The following is a 22,093-nucleotide window of genomic DNA, read 5'->3' as shown; positions in this document are numbered from 1 at the left end:
GGAGTTAGACAGACTGTAGAGTTTGTGATTGCTTGCAACGTTAGAATATGGCGGTTGCTAGGGGGTAAGAACAAAAGGATGGGGTGCAGGGCAGGAGAACAACCAACCCCCAGGACAGGAAACCGCGGTAAAGTGAGCCGTCATTTGTGAGCCGCGGGCAAGCCAGCCGCCTCCTATCCGCCGCATAAATTTCCTTGCGCTTTTACACCAGTCTTTACGGTAGCGCCTTTTCGCTTTGTATAAAAATTCATTAAAAATCACCCTGAGTAGTTGATGTCCAACTTTCTACACATCCCTCCTCTGGGACACCTACTGTACCTGTGTGCCAAGTTTCAGCCAGATTTACTGTAGAATTCCTCAGAAATTAAAGGAAACTTATATTCAACGCAATCAGCCAATACAATAGAATTATGTCAATTTTCAAAAATTCATTAAAAATCATCCTGAGTAGTTGAGGTTTCAACCCTTTTTCTAGTCAGTGGGTGTGTGGGCAGACAACTCTGGCTTGTCACCCAGTTGGATTTCCTGGTATTTGTAAGATGGCACTATCTACAAATCAGGACACATTAACCATGATATTTAAAAAATGACATGATGACATAGTCCTTGGTCAGTTTACCAAGCATTTCTCAGTTTTGTTTTTTATAGTTCTGTTCATCATATCATTGTTTGTGAGTCCTGGATTATTTGATGATATGTTTACATTATGTATTCTTTTGTTTTCAGTTCCATAAGTAAACTTTTAAGTGTAGTTCTTTTTCAGCATTCCACAAGTGGATGGAAGACTTGTGAAAACACTCTAGTGTTAAAGCCAGTCTTGTCTTCATGTCTGTTTATGCTTTTGTCTGTGTCAAGCTCGTGTATCTTAGGTCTGTGTTTTAGTTTGGTGGCCTCTTGTCTCTTTCTTGTGTTGAGTCTTACGTCCACTGTCTTCTTATTCCCAATGTATCCCTGCTGTGTTACACAGCTGTCTCCAATTCCCCTAATCGCCATCCTATTTATACATTTTGCCAATCCAGTCTGAAGTACTCTATTCTATTCTATTCTATTTATATAGGGAGTGCAGAATTATTAGGCAAGTTGTATTTTTGAGGAATAATTTTATTTTTGAACAACAACCATGTTCTCAATGAACCCAAAAAACTCATTAATATCAAAGCTGAATGTTTTTGGAAGTAGTTTTTAGTTTGTTTTTAGTTTTAGCTATTTTAGGGGGATATCTGTGTGTGCAGGTGACTATTACTGTGCATAATTATTAGGCAACTAAACAAAAAACAAATATATGCCCATTTCAATTATTTATTTTTACCAGTGAAACCAATATAACATCTCCACATCCACAAATATACATTTCTGACATTCAAAAACAAAACAAAAACAAATCAGCGACCAATATAGCCACCTTTCTTTGCAAGGACACTCAAAAGCCTGCCATCCATGGATTCTGTCAGTGTTTTGATCTGTTCACCATCAACATTGCGTGCAGCAGAAACCACAGCCTCCCAGACACTGTTCAGAGAGGTGTACTGTTTTCCCTCCTTGTAAATCTCACATTTGATGATGGACCACAGGTTCTCAATGGGGTTCAGATCAGGTGAACAAGGAGGCCATGTCATTAGTTTTTCTTCTTTTATACCCTTTCTTGCCAGCCACGCTGTGGAGTACTTGGACGCGTGTGATGGAGCATTGTCCTGCATGAAAATCATGTTTTTCTTGAAGGATGCAGACTTCTTCCTGTACCACTGCTTGAAGAAGGTGTCTTCCAGGAACTGGCAGTAGGACTGGGAGTTGAGCTTGACTCCATCCTCAACCCGAAAAGGCCCCACAAGCTCATCTTTGATGATACCAGCCCAAACCAGTACTCCACCTCCACCTTGCTGGCGTCTGAGTCGGACTGGAGCTCTCTGCCCTTTACCAATCCAGCCACGGGCCCATCCATCTGGCCCATCAAGACTCACTCTCATTTCATCAGTCCATAAAACCTTAGAAAAACCAGTCTTGAGATATTTCTTGGCCCAGTCTTGACGTTTCAGCTTGTGTGTCTTGTTCAGTGGTGGTCGTCTTTCAGCCTTTCTTACCTTGGCCATGTCTCTGAGTATTGCACACCTTGTGCTTTTGGGCACTCCAGTGATGTTGCAGCTCTGAAATATGGCCAAACTGGTGGCAAGTGGCATCTTGGCAGCTGCACACTTGACTTTTCTCAGTTCATGGGCAGTTATTTTGCGCCTTGGTTTTTCCACACGCTTCTTGCGACCCTGTTGACTATTTTGAATGAAACGCTTGATTGTTCGATGATCACGCATCAGAAGCTTTGCAATTTTGAGACTGCTGCATCCCTCTGCAAGATATCTCACTATTTTTGACTTTTCTGAGCCCGTCAAGTCCTTCTTTTGACCCGTTTTGCCAAAGGAAAGGACGTTGCCTAATAATTATGCACACCTGATATAGGGTGTTGATGTCATTAGACCACACCCCTTCTTATTACAGAGATGCACATCACCTAATATGCTTAATTGGTAGTAGGCTTTCGAGCCTATACAGCTTGGAGTAAGACAACATGCATGAAGAGGATGATGTGGACAAAATACTCATTTGCCTAATAATTCTGCACTCCCTGTACAGCGCCAAATCACAACAACAGTCACCTAAAGACACTTTATGTTGCTGGGTAAAAACACAACAATAATACAAAGAAAACCCCAACAATTTAAGTACCCCATATGAGCTAACATTTAGTGTGAGTGGGAAGGAAAAACTCCATTTGAAGAGGTAGAAACATCTGGCAGAAACAGGCTCAAGGAGAGACAGCCATCTGCTGTGACTGGCTGAGGTTGATGAAAAGGAGACAGGAAAACATATACACTGTGCAAGAGATGCATACTAACTAATGATTAAATGCAGAGAGGTGTATAAACACAGAACGAGCAAAGAAGGAAAAAATTCATACATGATTGGAAGCCCGCAAGAGCCTAGGCTTATTGCAGCACAAATAAGGGAAGATTCAGGGGCACCTGATCCACTATAACTGTATTATTTGTCAAAACTGAAGGTGTTAATGCTAATCTCAAAAGCAGAGACGGGTGTTTGTCTTCTGAATTAATTTAGAATAGAATAGAATTCAACTTTATTGTCATTGCACATGTCACAGGTACAAGGCAAGAAAATGCAGTTTGCATCCATCCAGAAGTGCTTTAGCCATGATATAGATATATTAGAATATATATTAGCAATAATATAGGTATGTAAGTATATTACAGAAATGGGTCTATTATGGTATGTTACAATGTACACGGTATGAAGGTATGTTATGAATATGCTATAACTATAAGTATAGTTACAGGCTGTAGTGAGTACAAACTATTTACACGCTATGAACAGGATATAAATATAAAAAACTATACAGAATATGAGATATACAGCTATACAGAAATGTGAACTATGCAGGTTATAAACAGTTGTAGAATTAAAAATGATCGTATTGTACAGAATGATGTGAGCTGCATCCACAGAAGAGAGGTCTAAGAGATGAAGACTCTGATTACCGTTCAACCTTAAAATTCTATAGGAACCACAAGTACACCTAATATTCCAAAATTAAAATCTGGATTTCAGAGCGAGTCAGTGAAGAAAAGCAAATATGCTGTCTCTTTATAGTCACTGTCATGACTCTCTCAGCAGCACTTTTGATCCATCAATATTAAACAATTATTGATGCAGCAGATTGAGATTAAACCTGGCACACAGGTACAGTAGGTGTCCCAGAGAAGGAATCTGTTGGAAGTTGGACCTCAACTACTCAGGATGATTTTTCATGAATTTTTGAAAATTGACATAATTATATTGTATTGACTGTATTGAATTGAATATAAGTTTCCTTTAATTTTTGAGGAATTCTACAGTAAATCTGGATGAAACTTGGCACACAGGTACAGTAGGTGTCCCAGAGGAGGGATGTGTTGAAAGTTGGACCTCAACTACTCAGGGTGATTTTTCATGAATTTTTGAAAATTGACATAATTATATTGTATTGGCTGACTGCATTGGATACAAGTACCCTTTAATTTCTGAGAAATTCTACAGTAAATCTGGCTGAAACTTGGCACACAGGTACAGTAGGTGTCCCAGAGGAGGGATGTGTAGAAAGTTGGACCTCAACTACTCAGGATGATTTTTAATGAATTTTTGAAAATTGACAATAATTCTATTGTATTGGCTGATTGCGTTGAATATAAGTTTCCTTTAATTTCTGAGAAATTCTACAGTAAATCTGGCTGAAACTTGGCACACAGGTACAGTAGGTGTCCCAGAGAAGGAATCTGTTGAAAGTTGGACATCAACTACTCAGGATGATTTTTAATGAATTTCTGACATTTCCATAATTGTATTGACTGTATCGGGCTGTTTCATTGTAATTTGTGTGCGCACGTGCTCGCGTTCGCGCACGTGTGCGCGGGTATAGGCTTTCAATCGGCACATAAAGCGAACAGGCGCTACCGTGAAGACTGGTGTAAAAGCGCAAGGAAATTTGTGCGGCGGATAAGAGGCGGCTGGCTTGACCGCGGCTCACAAATGACGGCTCACTTTACCGCGGTGACAGGAAGCCACGGGTACAAGCGTGGGGGAGGGCAATTAGTCATTGAAATAGGACTTCATAGGACGATCTCCAGATGCATCCAGGGCTGGACTGGGATAAAAAAAATCGACCCGGGCATTTTGACTGGCGTCGCAGATTAACTGGCTTTGGACGAACAAATGTGTGGCAGTACGGGCAGGGCTGGACTGGCCATCGAGCATACCCAGCATTTGCCCAGTGGGCCGCCCTTGATTTTTCGTTTTTATGGGCCGATGGGGTTTTATTTCTTTTCTCTTTTTTACGGTATAAATGAATGGTGGGGGATTGGCCAGTTGGTTATGATCAACTGAATTGAGCTGGACCAATTACAGCCGAGGAAGTCGAACTAAAGTTGAGGTGAAAAGCAAGGCGGTTTGTCCCGTACTACTTCAGCTAGAAAGCTGCTAATTCAGTTATGAAACTGATCAGTGACCAGCTGATCGGCTTTTCTCTGCGCCAGAAAGAGAAAACCAGCGAGGTCGCATTAAACAACAGCAGCACGTTTAACCCTTGGATGCACAACCTACCAATACCTAAACTCTTCCACGAGTGGGGTCAAAAATGACCCCAAATAAAATCAATGCATTTTGCTATAAACTCGGTTGTTATTCTTCAAAATCTTTAAAATGAAGAGTTGTAATATTTTCATATTTGAGGTATTCCTCATAAAACATGTTTGTGACATAAGGCCCGTTTCATTTTTATTTATTTTTTCATTAATTTTAAGAAATTGGAGTTTTTGTATCACTTGTATCACTTTTGTATGCTTGCTCAGTATATACTGCAGAAGCTGGGTCTTCCCTCTGAAAGGCACAATTGGTTCATCCGCTGTAACACAATCACTGAGCATGAATTTCTGCCTGCAGTTGACCAGGAACAGGCCCCATATGTAGAAAGGAAAGCTGCCACGTGGTTTGTTTTCAGTCGGTAGGCTCTGGTCCTCTTGTCATCAAAGTGCAAGACGGGCGAATATCTTCAAATCTTTGAATTGACATAGTGGCCTTGTACAATTGGTTATGCAGAGGACTCCCAAAAAGCACACCGACTGGTATATCCCAGTTCTTCTCACTTCCTGCAAGAATGGTCAATCAAATAAAGGCCAGGAGCTTATGTTTGATTACATTTTTCCACTCTTTTCCCCTGTCTGTGGCGACTCTTTGTGCCTCCATGTTTGTGCATGTCAGCACCTCTTCTATTATATTATCAGACATGAACATCTTCCATACATCTATAGGGGAGACCGTACTAAACCCAGGTGCAAGCCCTAGCCGACTAATTCAGAATATTGTGGCTAGAGCAGTAAGAGGGGCTCATTCTGTTGGACTCAATATCCATTTCCTCTTCAGAGGACTCATCTGAGGACTCCTCTGTGTCTGACTGGCCTTGTTCAGGGGGGGGGACAATAGTCTGGGTCCTCTATATCTGAGATGTCCGAGTCAATGCCTCCGATGGGCTCTTCATCCCATCCATCTTGGATCATTTGTAGGGAAAGGTCCACAGGGATCCTAGCTGGCCTCATAGCAGCCATGTTACTTTAGATATTAAAAAAAACCCCATCAAAACCCACCCACCCATGAATTTGGAAACTCTTCATCACGTGACATAATCGGCCTTCAAATCCCGCTTTCAAAGCTGCAGACTCTGGGGATGTCCAAATTCATGGGCTGCATCCTCTTGAGGCCGCATTTGAAGTACGTTTGTAGGATGCATCCTATGGATTTTGACACCTCTTCTGAATTGGAATACAGCCATAGAGTGGGGGGCGGGATCTGGCTGAGGCAGCTCTTACTCCTCATTTAAAGACAGGCAGACCTCCACTGTCATTCTTGTGAGATTTAAGGCGACACAAAATGCTTGGAGAACAAAACTCAATTTTTGTCCTTTAAACAGGGGTTAACAAAACACTAAGAATCATAGTGGTGTTTCCACTTCCATTGCAAATTCTTTGCAGTCTCTCTCCTAGTTCGTTAAAACGTCCTACATGTGTGAGTTGCTGAAGCACATGTCGCGGTTCCCCCTTTTGTGCAAACAAAAGAACGATGGGACTGAGGCAATTTTCCCTCAGGATGGCCAGTCACCACGTGCCTGTGATTCATCAAAACTCACCTGATAAATCCTGCTCATCAAGGCCGAACTGTTATGGAAATTTTAGAAAACTCGCTGCAACATACCCTGTGAGCTGGGTTTGAAGTGTGTTTAATAAACACATTACAATTTGGGTGGGAACATCCCAGTCAACACAAGGATCATCTCTGAAGTTTTGCCGCCACCCTCACAGACACTCTCAAACAAAGAACATTCCACAGGACATCACGTATCCCTATACCTTCAGTCCAGCTCATCCTTGACCTCAGAGAAAAATTACAACCACCTGTCACCTCCCTTAAAGTAGGCTGTCTGGAGATCTTCCAGTCTACGATGGGTCCACTGTGAAGGTGCAATAACATGGGGCCCACTTGTGATAACATTCTATGTGAATGCATACAACTGATGAACACTGAAGTGAGAAAATAAAATTACTATTACTAATGTGATATGATTAAAACATAGGAAAAGAAATCTGCCACCACATCATGAAAATAACATACTGGTGGTAAATACACATAGAAATGAACAATTACAAGATTAAGTCTTCATAGCCCACAAGTTCATGCGACCCTAGGATGTCGCTGTCATCTTCCTTTTCCTGAAAAAAACATACATACATCAACCCTTTCCTTGTCTGCTTGGAGTAGGTACAATCTTGCATATCAGTGTCAAGTCAGTCAACCATTTGTCCCCATTATCAGTCCAGTCAGTCCCCGTATGTTTATTGGTGAAAGCACAACTTCTTCTGTCGACTTAAGTTTCTACTGCCAGTAGTGATGTGTCGGTCGCGAACGAAATGAATCTCAGAGCCGGATCTTTGAAGTGAGCGTCACGAGCTGTAGGATTTATTTTCTTTCTCTCACCTTCTCTGTCACACTTTTTTCCGCTTCACTCCACACGCGAGCCTTGTGCTTTGCGCTGAGAAGAGGGGGGAGGGGCAGTAGTTACGCTCGCAGTAGCACATGAACAGAGCGAGACAGAAAGAGAGCCAGGGACAACAACATCCCATTAGAAAGGTATAGGAATCAACCACAACTATTTTCAGTTGCAGATGATAAAGGATTCAGAAAGTTTATTCATGCAGGTCCATATGACAGAGAATATGCATCTTCTTTTTGTTTTCATATTTTAATTAATATTTTATTGTGTTGTGGTTTGCAGTGTTTTGTTTTGTTTCACTTTAAATTAGTTTAAAAGGAAAAAGATGAAAATTTAAATAGTTAAAAGTTGGTTTTTGTATCATATGATTAATTTATTACATTTTATGTGGACTGAATCAATAAAAGTATATTTACGGTGGTCCCTAGAGACAAAGCATGTATAAACCCTGAGGCACGCACAAACTCCAAAACACGTACAAAACACAACAGAAGTGCTCCAGGATGCTAGGCGCAGTGTAATTACTAGGGGTGCAACGATATTCGTATCGATATTGAACCGTTCGATACAGTGCTTTCGGTTCGGTACGCATATGTATCGAACAATACAAAATTTGTAATTTCTTTTCCAACTTTCCTTCTGACGATGCTGTCTGTGTTGAGCGCTCAGTGAATCTGCATTCGACTACTCCGCCTAGGCTGCACTGTCGAGCGCAGATCCACTGAGCGCTCCACACAGACAGCATCCTCAGAAGGAAGAGCGCAGGGCAAGCATGACAAGTGAAATCTCCCGCAGCAAGCTTAAACATGTGAGAGGTTGATCGCGCAGAGAATCGCTGAGCATTATGTGAGTGCGTGTGTAAAAGCAGCAGGATATATATTTTAGTTCTGCTGAGCCAAATAAGACAGGTCAGGGTGAAGAAGTGACAGCCAAAGAAAAGCTTACCACAAAACAGAAAAGTTATGACAAATCAGACTATAAGGCATAAAGAAAGTGCAGCTTTATGGTTTCATGGACAAAAGAATTTCTGTGGCTGCAATATGATGAGCTAAATAACCAGGGGTGCACAGAAGTAGTCCGCAGGTGCGCATTCGCTGTCAAAATAAAAAAACACGCACAAGGGTTAGGGTTAAATTTAAAAACTGTACTTTTGAGTTAAAATATATATTTATAATTTTAATAAATGACAAATTAAAAAGGCATGAACATTTTTTTGTATCGAAAAAATATCGAACCGTGACACCAAAGTATCGAACCGAACCGAACCGTGAATTTTGTGTATCGTTGCACCCCTAATAATTACGTTAGTAATTTTTTTTGTGCATAATTTTATATTGTTGTTAATAATAAATTAATTAAAGCAACAAAAAAACCTCAAGAGCTGGCTGGGAGGCGAAAGAGCCAGCTCTTTTTAGTGAGCCGAGACGAACGAGCCGGTTCTCTAAAAAGAGCCGGAAATCCCATCACTAACTGCCAGCAACATGACATCATTTCAAAAAAGAAAAAAGATGAATTCAGAATTGATTACCTTGCTGATTCCTTTTAGACAAGGGACTTGGGACTTACTATCTAATCGTGTCCCACATAGGTGACTTTCTCCAGAGCCCATTGTAAGGTGGAGAAGCTCACCTTACCATCGTTTTTAAAGCAACAGTTTTGTATAGCACGTTTAGTTCCAATCATGCAGGCCTGCTTGAAGGAGAGCAGATTCTCAAACCTAACTTTCAGTGCACTCCTCAAACATATATAATAAAAGTTTCATCCCATGTAACAAGGTGTATGTCATGGTAAAACCTCCCCTACACATCAGGAACAAGAAACTAAGAATCTACTAGTCTCACTCATTTAATCCCTCTGCTGCATTCTGTTCACCCCTGCTATAATTCAATCATCTTTCCTAATATAATATTAGTCCACTAGTTCATATATTGCTTCTCATCCCACTAAGTGAACCATGAAATCAGAAACACAGGCTTAAAATACTATCTGGTCTTCTTGAGCTTCATTACATGCGTGTATGTGTTAGTAGGATTAATACATTTTGTGCTCCTTAAAGGTTAAAATATCAATACTACACTCTCAATATCAGGAGAGCAAATCAATATGTCCTTCTTGTTTCAGAAACATCTAAAGTCAGGTTCAGCTAAATCCTAAGCGTTTGCGAGTTCACCAAGTGGATGTAAAGGTGTTGTTAACACCTTCAACAGGTGATGTGATGTGTGCCACTTCTACCGTATTTTCACGACCATAAGGCGCACTGTGCTAAAAGGCGCAGTCTCAGTTATGTGTGCCATTACTGTATTTAACACACACATAAGGCGCACTGGATCATAGGGCGCATACAAGTACCGTATGCGTATTTAAAAATAAAGCGGGAGCAAACCTGAATTCGGTACTTTACTCACATTTCTATTACCGGTAATCATCATCATCAACAACACACAAGCATACAAGTGTGCGTATTTAAAAATTAAGCAGGAGCAAAACTGAGTTTGGTACTCACATTTTTATCATCAATCAAACCCATGGAAGTCCTCATCCTCTGTGTCTGAATTGAACAGCTGCGCTAAATCTCCATCAAACATTCCAGGTTCACTGTCTTCACCGTCAGAGTCACTTTCCGTGCCGTGCGGCTCCTCGGAAATGATGCCGGCTTTTGCGAAATCTCGAACAACAGTGCCAGCAGACATGTTAGCCCAAGCATCTACAATCCATTGGCAAATTGTGGCGTAACTCGCCCGGCGCTGCCTTCCACTCTTAGTGAAACTGTGGTCTCCACCGGTCATCCATCGCTCCCAGGCCGCTCGCAGCCTTACTTTGAACGGGCGGTTCACACCGATGTCCAGCGGTTGGAGTTCCTTTGTCAGGCCTCCCGGAATGACAGCAAGCTCACAGTGCATTTGTTGCACTAGTTTTTTCACATCGGCTGTGAGATGCATAGAGTCACAGATCAACAGCGATGGTGATGCGTGGAAAAAACCACCTGGTCTCCTTACATACACCTCCCTCAGCCACTCTTTCATCATTTCCTCATCCATCCAGCCCTTTTCATTTGCCTTAATGATGATTCCTGCTGGAAACTTCTCTTTAGGCAAAGTCTTTCGCTTAAAAATCACCATAGGCGGCAGTTTCTGTCCATTAGCATGGCAGCCAAGCACAACAGTAAAAGAAGACTTTTCATACCCCGTTGTGCGTATCGCTACCGTGCTGGTCCCCTTCTTCTCCACAGTGTGACTCACCGGGATGTCAAAAGTGAGCGGGACCTCGTCCATGTTAGTGATGTAGCTGGGCTGGATGTTTTTGTCGCCGATGTGTTTGCTGCAGTAGGAGCGGAAGATGGGCAGCTTTTCCTTATAATCCGCTGGAAGTTGCTGCGCTACCGTAGTCCTGGTCCGGATGGAAAAATGGCACCGTGTCATAAAAAGTGAAAGTGAAACTGCTTTTAGCCGAATGGTGACCGTCGAAACGCTTCTCCCGCTCGCTCTTTGCTCGATGATCCACCGCTCGAGTCTTTCCTCCAACTCGAGCCACCTCGCCTTATGTCCGCGGAAACTCAGCTGCGTTTTCTTGACCTGCCGGAGCTTGTTTTCTAGCTTCCTCCATTTGCGAACCATCGATTCGTTAATCTTAAATTCTCTCGCCGCTGCTCGATTTCCATGTTCCTCCGCGTAGCTGATGGCCTTCAGTTTAAACTGTGCTTCATAAGCGTGTCTCTTTGCCATTCTCAGGGTTGTTAAAACAACGATGTCTTGCATAATGCACATACCTGTTCTTTTATACAGGTATGTGCGATTGTCCCGGTATATACGATCAACGCCCACACTTCACCCTTTAACGTTCTCATGGTGTTCTCTACTACGTTCTCCTTACAACACATAGGGCGCACCGCGCTATAGGGCGCGCCGCACTTTTTGAAGAAAATCTAAGGCTTGTAAGTGCGCCTTATGGTCGTGAAAATACGGTATGATTTTTGCTAGCCCTATATGGAGGACCACAAGAGCCACGCACATCGAAATAAAGAATTCTGTGCTTAAATAATGAATTGTAGAATACATTCTCCATTTGTGAAATACTTTTTGAATTCCACATTAACAAAGTGATTTTTTTAAATGTTTTTTAAAAACCTCATTACCATCCTAGCTCCCCTAGGATGGTAATGAGGTGCTTGGAAATGTTGTAGTTGGCTGAGTTTATACTGCTACAACATTTCCAAGCTGGACTCCTTTGTGAAACTATGGAAGTCCATATATACAGGGTGTCGCATCCCCTGGGTAAAGGCGGCTTTTTACCTTTCAGGTTCTTGTAGGCAACTGATGACTTTCTTTTTGTAGTTGCTTCTGGGGTTTTACCTTGAAGCTTCATGGGTATTGTTGTCACTGAGGAGTGTAGTAATGTTTATTTGCTCTGCTTCTTTTTGTCAGGGATAAAATACAAATATATACTTTTTGTGTCCCAGCTGAGTAACAGGAAGAGAAGGGTCTGGTGGTGCAGCAGAGGAACAATTTCAGCCATTTGGACTCAGCTCAGCCACTACAGAGGAAACAATGTCTTCAACACAGAAGGTGAGAAAAATATCACAGTTACACTGTTATTGAAACTGTGTGCACAGCTGGTCTGTTTTTAAAAACCTGTTAACAGCAGATTTATCTTTTCCATCCTGGGCTCCTCCATATATACAGGGAGTGCAGAATTATTAGGCAAATGAGTATTTTGTCCACATCAACCTCTTCATGCATGTTGTCTTACTCCAAGCTGTACAGGCTCGAAAGCCTACTACCAATTAAGCATATTAGTTGATGTGCATCTCTGTAATGAGAAGGGGTGTGGTCTAATGACATCAACACCCTATATCAGGTGTGCATAGTTATTAGGCAACTACCTTTCCTTTGGCAAAATGGGTCAAAAGAAGGACTTGACAGGCTCAGAAAAGTCAAAAATAGTGAGATATCTTGCAGAGGGATTCAGCAGTCTCAAAATTGCAAAGCTTCTGAAGCGTGATCATCGAACAATCAAGCGTTTCATTCAAAATAGTCAACAGGGTCGCAAGAAGCGTGTGGAAAAACCAAGGCGCAAAATAACTGCCCATGAACTGAGAAAAGTCAAGCGTGCAGCTGCCAAGATGCCACTTGCCACCAGTTTGGCCATATTTCAGAGCTGCAACATCACTGGAGTGCCCAAAAGCACAAGGTGTGCAATACTCAGAGACATGGCCAAGGTAAGAAAGGCTGAAAGACGACCACCACTGAACAAGTCACAATACAAAAATACAACTTGCCTAATAATTCTGCACTCCCTGTACAGAATCTACTGCTGTTAACAGCAGCTTTATCTTTTCCATCCTGGGCTCCTCCATATATACAGAATCTACATTCACAACCAAAAACCACAGAAGTTAGAAGAAAATACAAAGATGATATTTTATCAGCACATATTGAAACAACAATATCATCTGTTGAACTCAAAAAATTTTATGAAGTTAAAGATTTTCTCCACTTATCACGTAGGGGTGGGGGGAAAAAATCGATACTGTGTAGTATCGTGATATTTTGTTTGCTAATAATGTATCGATACAGGGACAGCAGAAATCGATATTTTGTTACAAAAAAGGTTTTTGTGCTCTGACTTCAGAGCATGTTGATCCTTTTTCTGAGCAAGAATCCTGACATTCCTTCACTGTCCAAATGTGTTTAACTTTTTTTTGGCAGCAATAAACATGACAGTTTACTTATTTGAATTTAAGACATGTTTTATTTTAATTAAGTTTAAAACTTTTTTATTTAATGTAAAATTCTATTTTGTTTTAATTTACTTTCAAATTCTTCAGTTGCTGAATGGGCTGCATAGTTTTCCTAAATTGCATAGTTCAGAATAGCTGTAATTGTACCAGATGGTTGCATTCAGTTAAGTTGGACTAGACTGTAATACAAACCGTTCAGTTTGTCAACAATAAAACTGACTGAAATGAGAGAAAGACTGAGTGTGAGACTTTGATATTAGATAAAATGAATATTGATGAAGTGTACCTTTATGTACAGAATCTGAATATTGCAAAATATTTTTAAAAAAAAATCGCAATAATATCGTATCGTGCGTTAAGTATTGTGATAATATCGTATCGTGGGATGTATGGTGATTCCCACCTCTACTTATCAGTATTTCTTCAAGAATGTCATTTTCATTACAACTCTCATTGCACATCATTGTAATGTGACACTATCACCACAAGGTGGTGGTAACACACCAACAATGTGTTTTTTGTCACATTAAATTCCACCAATGGAGGGAGTTACAGTTTGTTCCATGACTGCATTTCACTCACTGCCTCTGTTTGTATCTCTGTCACTGCAGGACCAACATGAAGCGAGAAGTCAGTACTCTCAGGAGGGTGACAAACCTCACAGAAGAAAGGGAGAGAAGCCCTACAGCTGTGATGAGTGTGGGAAGGATTTTACCCAGGCTGGACACTTAAAAAGTCACCAAGTCATCCACAGTGGAGTTAAACCTTACAGCTGTGACTTGTGTGGAAAGTCTTTTAACCGGGCTGGAAGCTTAAAAAGACACCAACTCATCCACAGTGGAGTTAAACCTTACAGCTGTGATGAGTGTGGGAAGTCTTTTACCCAGGCTGGACACTTAAAAACTCACCAACTCATCCACAGTGCAGTTAAACCTTACAGCTGTGATGAGTGTGGAAAGTCTTTTGCCGAGACTCGAGGTTTAAAAAACCACCAACTCATCCACAGTGGAGTTAAAGCATACAGCTGTGACTTGTGTGGAAAGTCTTTTTTACGGGCTGGACACTTAAAAACACACCAACTCATCCACAGTGGAGTTAAAGAGTACATCTGTGGCTTGTGTGCTAAAGCTTTTGCTCGAAATGAACACTTACAGAAGCATCTAGTTACCCACTCTGGAATTAAGGTGTACAGCTGCGACTTTTGTGGAAAAACTTTCAACAACATACAGTACCGAAATATTCACCTACTGATTCACACTGGAAATGATGTTTACTGCTGTGATCAGTGTGGGAAACCGTTTACAACAGATGCACAGCTACAACAACACATGTTTAGCCACATTGAGGAGAGACCTTACAAATGTGACCTGTGTGAGAAGACTTTTAAAACTCCAAATCAGCTGAATAAACACCAACAGATCCACACCAGAAAGTAACTCTACAAGTGCAGTTACTGTGAGGATGTATTTAGTTTTTTATCTTGTAATTTTAACCTGAGTGTTTGGAACAAGTCTGATCAGTAAACTTATGGAGTTATTCTGAATGAACTGTTTGGAAAAATGAAGAATCATTTTCACTCAGTAAGCTGAGATTTGTAATGTAAACAGTAAAATGTAATTGGACGTTGGCAGAGTTGACTTACAGTGTCTTTGTTTAGAAGCAGAGCAACACAGATGGATCCTGTTCTCAGCCCTGTCGTCACTGTGGTGGTGGGAAAATTTCTCTGTGACCTTTGTGGAAAAACTTCCAATCTTCAACAGGACCTAAAACCACTTCAACGTAGCCACACTGGAGACAAAATGAACTACTGCAAAGAATGTGGGAGAGGCTTCCACACACCAAGTACATTAAAAATACATGACCTCTTCCACATTGGGGTCAAAAAGCACACCTGTGACTAGTGTGGGTCATCCTTCACCACTGCACGTGAGCTTAAAGAACAAGCATAAGTGAATCCACACAAAAGAGACACCATACAAGTGCAGACACTGTGACAAAAGCTTCTCACAATCAGGTCATCGTAACAAACATGAACGTACACACATGGAAGTGAACTTCAGCTGTGACCAGTGTGACAAGAGCTTCAGGAATCTCAGTTCATACTCCGAACACAGACGATCCCACACTGTAAATAAACTGTTTCACTGTTACCAATGTGCAAAAACCTTCACTTCATTATCTGCTCTGTGCAAACATCAGCCTGATCATGCAGGACTGAAATCACTGGATCACAATGACTCTGAAGAGAGAGAAAGATCCTCTTCTGGTTTCAGAGTTGGACTTGAGATCAGGCTCCACAGAGTTCAGATGGAATCTGTAGTTTTTATTATGAAATCCTGATAATGTTAAAGCATTAGTTATATTTGATTAACTCTGTGTAAAGTTTGTCTTATTAAATAGTTTGGTGTGAAAAATAAAGAATTGGTCTCACAACAAGTAGTTTGTTTCCGAAAACAGTGAGATCTTAAGAGATCCACAGCCTACGGCTCTTCAATGGGGTGTCACAGGGTCCCCAGGAAAAGAAATTGTAAATGTAAAATAATAAAATAAATATTCATCTGTAGCAACAATTACAATTACACAAGAATATCCAGTAATGTCCCTGCCTACAATTAAAGACATTCACTTACCGAAAATCGGGGGCATCTGCTGTGGCAAATGGGTGCAAGCCTTTGACCACAAACTTAGTCACTGCTCGGTGACATTCGTCTATCCTGGCTTGAAAGGAGACGCTACCGGTAGACTTCAGCGAGAACTGCCAGCACTTGAGACAGACTCTGTCTGTCTCTCTCATCATGGTCACCTAAATGCACAGTAATGGTAGGTTTTGTAATAAGGCAGATCACGCTAACACAATATGCACTGTTAGTTGATTATTTACCTGCCACATTAACGGGAGAGGACATGCAAACGTTACCGCTGCTGCTGGGTTGAGATTCATGAGTCAGGAGCAGAATTAAAACATGACATTCATTTAAGGTTATCACGCGTTTTGTGAGCAAATTCTTTTGCATATTCGTAGTGTTTCCTCCCTTAAATGAAATGTCTACTTTGCAAGTATTGCAAGTTGCCCTGTTGTCATCCGTTCTCGTAAAGTATAACCAAACTTTTGAGCATTTGAGCCGCTTAGGCGTCGTGTTTCTGTCATGGTCCTGGGTCTTTTGACCCAGCGTTTTGAGTTTGAGTTTATTTTGTTCATTAGGTTATCTAAGTTCATTTGGTTATTAGACTCCTTGTGTTTTCTTCCCCTGTATTTAAGCTTCCCCTCACCCTTCGTGTTTCATGCTGCGTGTCTTATGTTATCAAGTTTGTATTATTATGCCTAAGTGTTTCTAGTTCTTATTATTTCCCCCTCGTGTTTCCAACTATGTTAAGTCTCCCCTGCTCTTCATGTGTTTCATGTCTGTGTCTTACATTGTGAAGTTCGGGTTGTCATGTCTACGTCTCATTATGTTTCCTGTTTTATTGTGTTTCTGGTGTTTCTGTGTTCATCGTGTTCAGCTAGACAGCGAGATAACGATGCTCCAATAACCAGACTTATTTTCCTTGTTGCGCTGATTTATTGAAGAATGGCCTCTGACCATTGCCTTCTCTTTGACCATCGTAAAACTGAAAATACAAAATACTGTATTAGCTAACTAACATTGTGAACTAGCTTGTTACACTCTTACTGCAAGCTAACAAGATAAAACTTTCAAATGTACAAATTATTGTGCCATTTTTACACAAAACAAAAGATAATAGTTATTTTATCGACATTCATACTTACAGACATATCTTGTCCAAGGCAACAACATTTTAAGGTCCGTATCAGCTTAGAACGATAACATTACGGTATCACTTTCCGCCATCTTTTATTTCTTCTTCACGTTCTCATTTTTTCCTTTCCCAAAGTAACCGAACCCATATTACAAAGCAGCCACTAGAGGGAGCTCTAGGGCAGCTTACAACTATAATATCCGATTTAAGTTATAAAAGGCAGAACACTCCCCGCCTGGTACAATATAATTGTGCCACTAGAACAAACTTTTCTAATAAATATTTTGAACAGTTAAGGGCTATTTCAAACACTTATTTATCACTTGATAAAAGCAAAACCATATCAGTGATGGGTCTCAAAAACACTTTTTCATTTCCATCTTTCACAGTCTTTACTTCTGCTTTTCGAACCTTATTGTCCTTGCTCTCAAATGTTCTTACAACTTTTCCCATGGACCAGTCGTTTCTGTGTGCGAGAACATCTTTCAATAACACAACATCACCAACTTTTATGTTTTTTTTTTTATCATCAGTCCATTTTCTCCTTTGCTGTAGTGTTGAAAGATATTCACTTTTCCACTGTTTCCAAAAAGAGTCTGCCAAACACTGTACTTGCTTCCATTGCTTTGAGTAGAGGTCTGGCGGTCCAAAGCTTCCTGTTGGTGCAGATAATGCATTGACCTTTTGTGTAAGGAGCATTGCTGGAGTGAGAAGGTTTGGTTTGTCTGGATCTGTTGAGACTGGTACAAGTGGTCTTGCATTCATTATTGCCATTACTTCTGCCATGAATGTACTTAACACTTCATGCGTTAGTTGGACATGTACGGCCTTCAACAGAATACCATCTAGGATGCGCCTTGCTACTCCAATAAGTCTCTCCCACGAGCCACCCATGTGTGACGAGTGTGGGGGATTAAACAGCCATGTGCATCCTTTCTCTTGCAGGTATGAGTTTAGTTCTGTGTCCTTGTGATCAATTTGCAACTCATTGCATGCTCCAACAAAATTTGTACCTCTATCAGATCTGAGTATTTGAGCAGGTCCACGGATGCAGAAAAATCTCCTTAGCGCATTGATGAAGCTGGATGTTGACATTGTTTCAATGAGCTCAATGTGCACAGCTCTCGTGGACATGCAGGTGAAAAGCACAGCCCAGCGTTTACTGTCTGCACTCCCTCCTCTGGTGCGACGTGTGGTGACCGTCCAGGGTCCAAAGACATCCAGTCCTACACTAGTGAACGGTGGCATTGGTGTCAGCCTGTCCACAGGTAAATCTGCCATCTTTTGGGTCTGAAGTCGTCCTCGAAGCTTTCGACAGAGAACACACTTGTAAATAACAGAAGAGACGAGCCGTTTACTGCCAATAATCCAAAATCCAGCACCTCTGAGCGCCCCTTCTGTTAGGTGATGCCCCTGATGCGCTACCTTCTCATGATAGTACCTAATAAGAAGGATGGCTATATGATGAGCATTTGGGATAATGAGTGGATGTTTCTCATCTTTTGTTAGGTTAGCAGGTGCCAATCGACCTCCTAGTCTGAGGAGCCCATCTTCATCAATAACTGGATTTAACCTTTGAAGACAGCTTTGTTTTGGAAGTGGCAGATTTTCTTTTATGCATCTGTACTCTTCTTTGAACGTTTCACTTTGTACTGTGTGAATGATGAACTTTGCTGCTTTAGACACTTCATCTGTGGTGTTAGTTTCACTGAAACACTTCCAGCCTTTACCTTCTGTGTTTGTTTTCTTGAATGATACTGCCACACGCTTTAGTGATGCAATAGTGTGACACAATCTCATCCAATGAGAGAATCTTTCAAAACGGCATGGCTCTAGCTGTGTTACTGAGGCTTTGGTAACAAAACTTGTTATATCAGGTCTGATCTCTGCATCTGTGTCAGGATCGATCAGTGTGAAACTATCACAGTGAGACTTCTCTATGTCGTGTTGTGTCAAAAAGGAAGGACCACTAAACCAGTTTGTAGAAGCCAATGCAGAAGCTGCAATTGGTCTAGTGGCTGTGTCTGCTGGATTGTCACTAGTGGCTATGTAAAACCACTGTGCTGGATGTGTAGTCTTTCTGATTCTAATCACTCGGTTAGCCACGTAAGTGTAGAACCTCTTTGTGTTGTTGTGTATGTAACCAAGAACAATTTTACTGTCTGTGAAAAATCTGACAGTGTCTGCTTCAATGTCAATCTCATCTCTAATGAGTTCGTACATCTCTACAGCTAACACTGCTGCACATAACTCCAATCTAGGAACAGTGTGGGCGGGTCTTGGGGCTACTTTGGACTTGCCCATGATGAAACCTGTGTGCCACTGACCTTCACCATCAATAGCTCTCAGATATGCCACTGCTCCTATGGCCATGGTGGAGGCATCTGAAAATATGCACAGTTCTTTTTTCACAGCAATGGCCTGGGAGAACGGGAAGTAGCACCTCGGTATCTGAAGCCGCTCAAGATCCTTCAATGAGCTTCTCCATCTGCTCCATTCATCTTCTCTTTCTGCAGGAAGTGATTCATCCCAGTCCTTTTGCTCTGAGGTCAATTCACGGAGAAGAGCTTTTCCCTGCATTGTGATGGGTGACACGAAACCCAGTGGGTCATACAGACTGTTAACAGTGGCCAAGACACCTCTCCTGGTGAACGGCTTTTGTTCAGTGGTGACGTGAAAGGTAAAACAGTCCTTTTTAAGATTCCACAGTACCCCCAAGCTCCTTTGCAGGGGTATGTCGTCCAACTCTAAATCCAAGTCTTTTAGATCCTTGGCTCTCTCGGCAGCAGGAACCGCTTCCACTACTTTGTGGTCATTAGAGGCTATTTTATGTAGCCTTAAGTTTGACTGTGCCAGCATCTTTTGAGTGCTTGTGAGTGTCTCAACAGCTTCTTCCACTGTTGCTGTGGATGCGAGACCATCATCAACGTAAAAATGTCTCATTACAAACTGCTTTGCATCATGTCCGTGCTCTTCTTCTCCCTCGACTGCAGCACGCCTCATACAATAAATAGCCACAGCTGGGGAAGGGCTATTCCCAAAAACATGAACCCTCATTCTATAGTCACAAATACCTTGGTCAGGATCATTATCTTTATACCAAAGGAATCTCAGATAATCCCTATGATCCTCTCTCACTTCAAAACAATAAAACATTTGTTGCACATCAGCTGAAAATGCTACAGGCTCTTTCCTAAAACGCATAAGGACACCCAGCAGTGTGTTATTTAGGTCGGGTCCACTTAATAAGACTTTGTTAAGGGACTGTCCTTCAAATTCTGCACTTGAGTCAAAGACTACTCTCAGCTGATTAGGTTTTTGTGGGTGGTACACACCGAAGGATGGCAAGTACCAGTGTTCTTTGTTTGAGTCCAAAGGTGGAGCGACTTCTGCATGGTCATTGTCCAGCATGTTTTGAATGAATTCGATATATTGTCTTTTCATTTCAGGGTTTCGGTCCAGTGTCTTTCTGAGAGATTGGAGGCGCTTGAATGCTTGCTCTCTGTTACTCGGAAGCTCTGGTCTTGGAGAGCGGAATGGCAAAGGCGCCACCCAGCTGTTACATTCATTTTGATACACCTCCTTCTCCATGATGTCAATGAAGTCTTTGTCCTCTACTGACAGTGCTGGTTTGTCATCATCTTTTGTCCTGTCAAAAACAGTTTCTCCCAGTTGATTGGTGTTTGTGTTTCCCCTGTCCTTTTTGGGGTTAGGTGTGGTGTTTAACTGGTGTTTGATTTGAAACGCGTTAGGACATGGGCAGAGGTAAGAAGCACGGCCATTCTGAAGAATATGTGTTTTGAGAACACTCACACTTTGTTCATCAAGCACTGCATACATCTTTCTAGCCTGTTCTTTTTCGCCTTCTGGATAGACTAACACAGGACTTATTTTTGAGCATGAATGTGGGCTATCTGCATCACCACAGACTTCTGTGCATTTGGAAACAACTGAGGCATTTGCACTATCCTGTGTCTCCCCGCCATCATCTTTATCAGCTCCAGAGCTCTCAGCTGGAGCAGGGGGTGGACCTGGATGTAGCACTGCTAAATGCCTGTCGCTACCACAGTCCATGCATTTTATTTGAGCCCTGCAGTCCCTTGCTAAATGTTGAGTAGAGCCACAGCATTTAAAACAGATTCTGTTCTCTTTTAAAAATGACTTGCGCTCATCTATGGGCTTTGCTCTAAAACTCTTGCACCTTTTAAGAGGGTGAGGCTTCTTATGTATTGGGCATACCTTGTCAGGGCTTTCTATAGGCTTGCTGTAACTATTTTGAGGTGAACTAGTGTCTGTAGGAATGTCCGTTTTGTGTACACTAATCACTTGCCTGTTACTGCCTCTGAAGCTTTTCTCCTTCTTGAAGCTTGTGTCGGCAGGAGGTGTGATGACAAAGCTTGGGTCGTTTCTTATTTTGGCTTGTTGTCTTACAAACTTTGAAAAGACACTGAAAGGGGGGAAAACAACTTTATGTTCTTCTTTGTACTTTGCTCCTGTTGCAATCCATTTTTCCTGCAGTCCATACGGTAACTTTTCCACAATGGGGTTGAAAAAGTGCAAAAGTCCAGCACTTAACATTTCCCTCCGTGTCAGGTACCTTGTAATATCCTGGACACCCTGTGTCTCTGTTGATGTTTGAAGAGTGTTGTACGGATAAGGTTTGGGGAAATCCAGTCTCTCTCTCTGTTGTGTTTGGAGTTCCACTTTAACATTAGCCTTTTGAGCACTGTGTGAGCCGTCATTGTCTATATCTGCATTCATAGCCATTTCGCATTGTTCACGTGCAGCTTTGTGACAGGCAAGTGGATCTACTTTTAATTTGAATCCTTCAAGGCAAATATCTGAGGGTTTTTGTACATACTCTGCTGTGCGTTGTTTTGGACTGGCGGGTGGTCCCACCAATGGATAGCGCAGTTCACTTTTTGAGAGTCCCTCCTCCTCTTCTTCATAAACTGCAACCTCTGCTTCTGCAACTGCAACAGCCTTTTGACAGCTCAAAACATGTAAATTAGCCTCAA

At 41.6% G+C, this 22,093-nt stretch overlaps 2 protein-coding genes across 4 annotated transcripts in view; one reads left to right on the top strand and one right to left on the bottom strand.

Annotated features, from left to right (window-relative positions):
- Positions 1-22,093, bottom strand: part of LOC113015028 (junctional adhesion molecule-like) — a 357,528-nt gene that overhangs the window by 272,329 nt on the left and 63,106 nt on the right. The gene's annotated exons all lie outside the window — the stretch shown is intronic.
- The window catches only part of LOC145425795 (uncharacterized), a 46,243-nt gene that overhangs the window by 524 nt on the left and 23,626 nt on the right, over positions 1-22,093 (top strand). The window contains exons 2-3 of one of the 3 annotated variants that reach the window (XR_013906534.1): positions 12,001-12,141; positions 13,928-15,749. The exons of 1 other annotated variant lie outside the window; for it this stretch is intronic. The gene's annotated coding sequence lies outside the window, so the exon portion shown is untranslated. Of the gene's footprint in view, positions 1-12,000; positions 12,142-13,927; positions 15,750-22,093 lie in introns of those variants that run through there. One more of the 3 variants, XR_013906533.1, reaches the window with a different exon arrangement.

This window comes from Astatotilapia calliptera, chromosome 3 (assembly GCF_964374335.1).
Source record: "Astatotilapia calliptera chromosome 3, fAstCal68.1, whole genome shotgun sequence".
Lineage (NCBI taxonomy): Eukaryota > Metazoa > Chordata > Actinopteri > Cichliformes > Cichlidae > Astatotilapia > Astatotilapia calliptera.
This window is presented reverse-complemented; position numbering and strand designations above follow the sequence as displayed.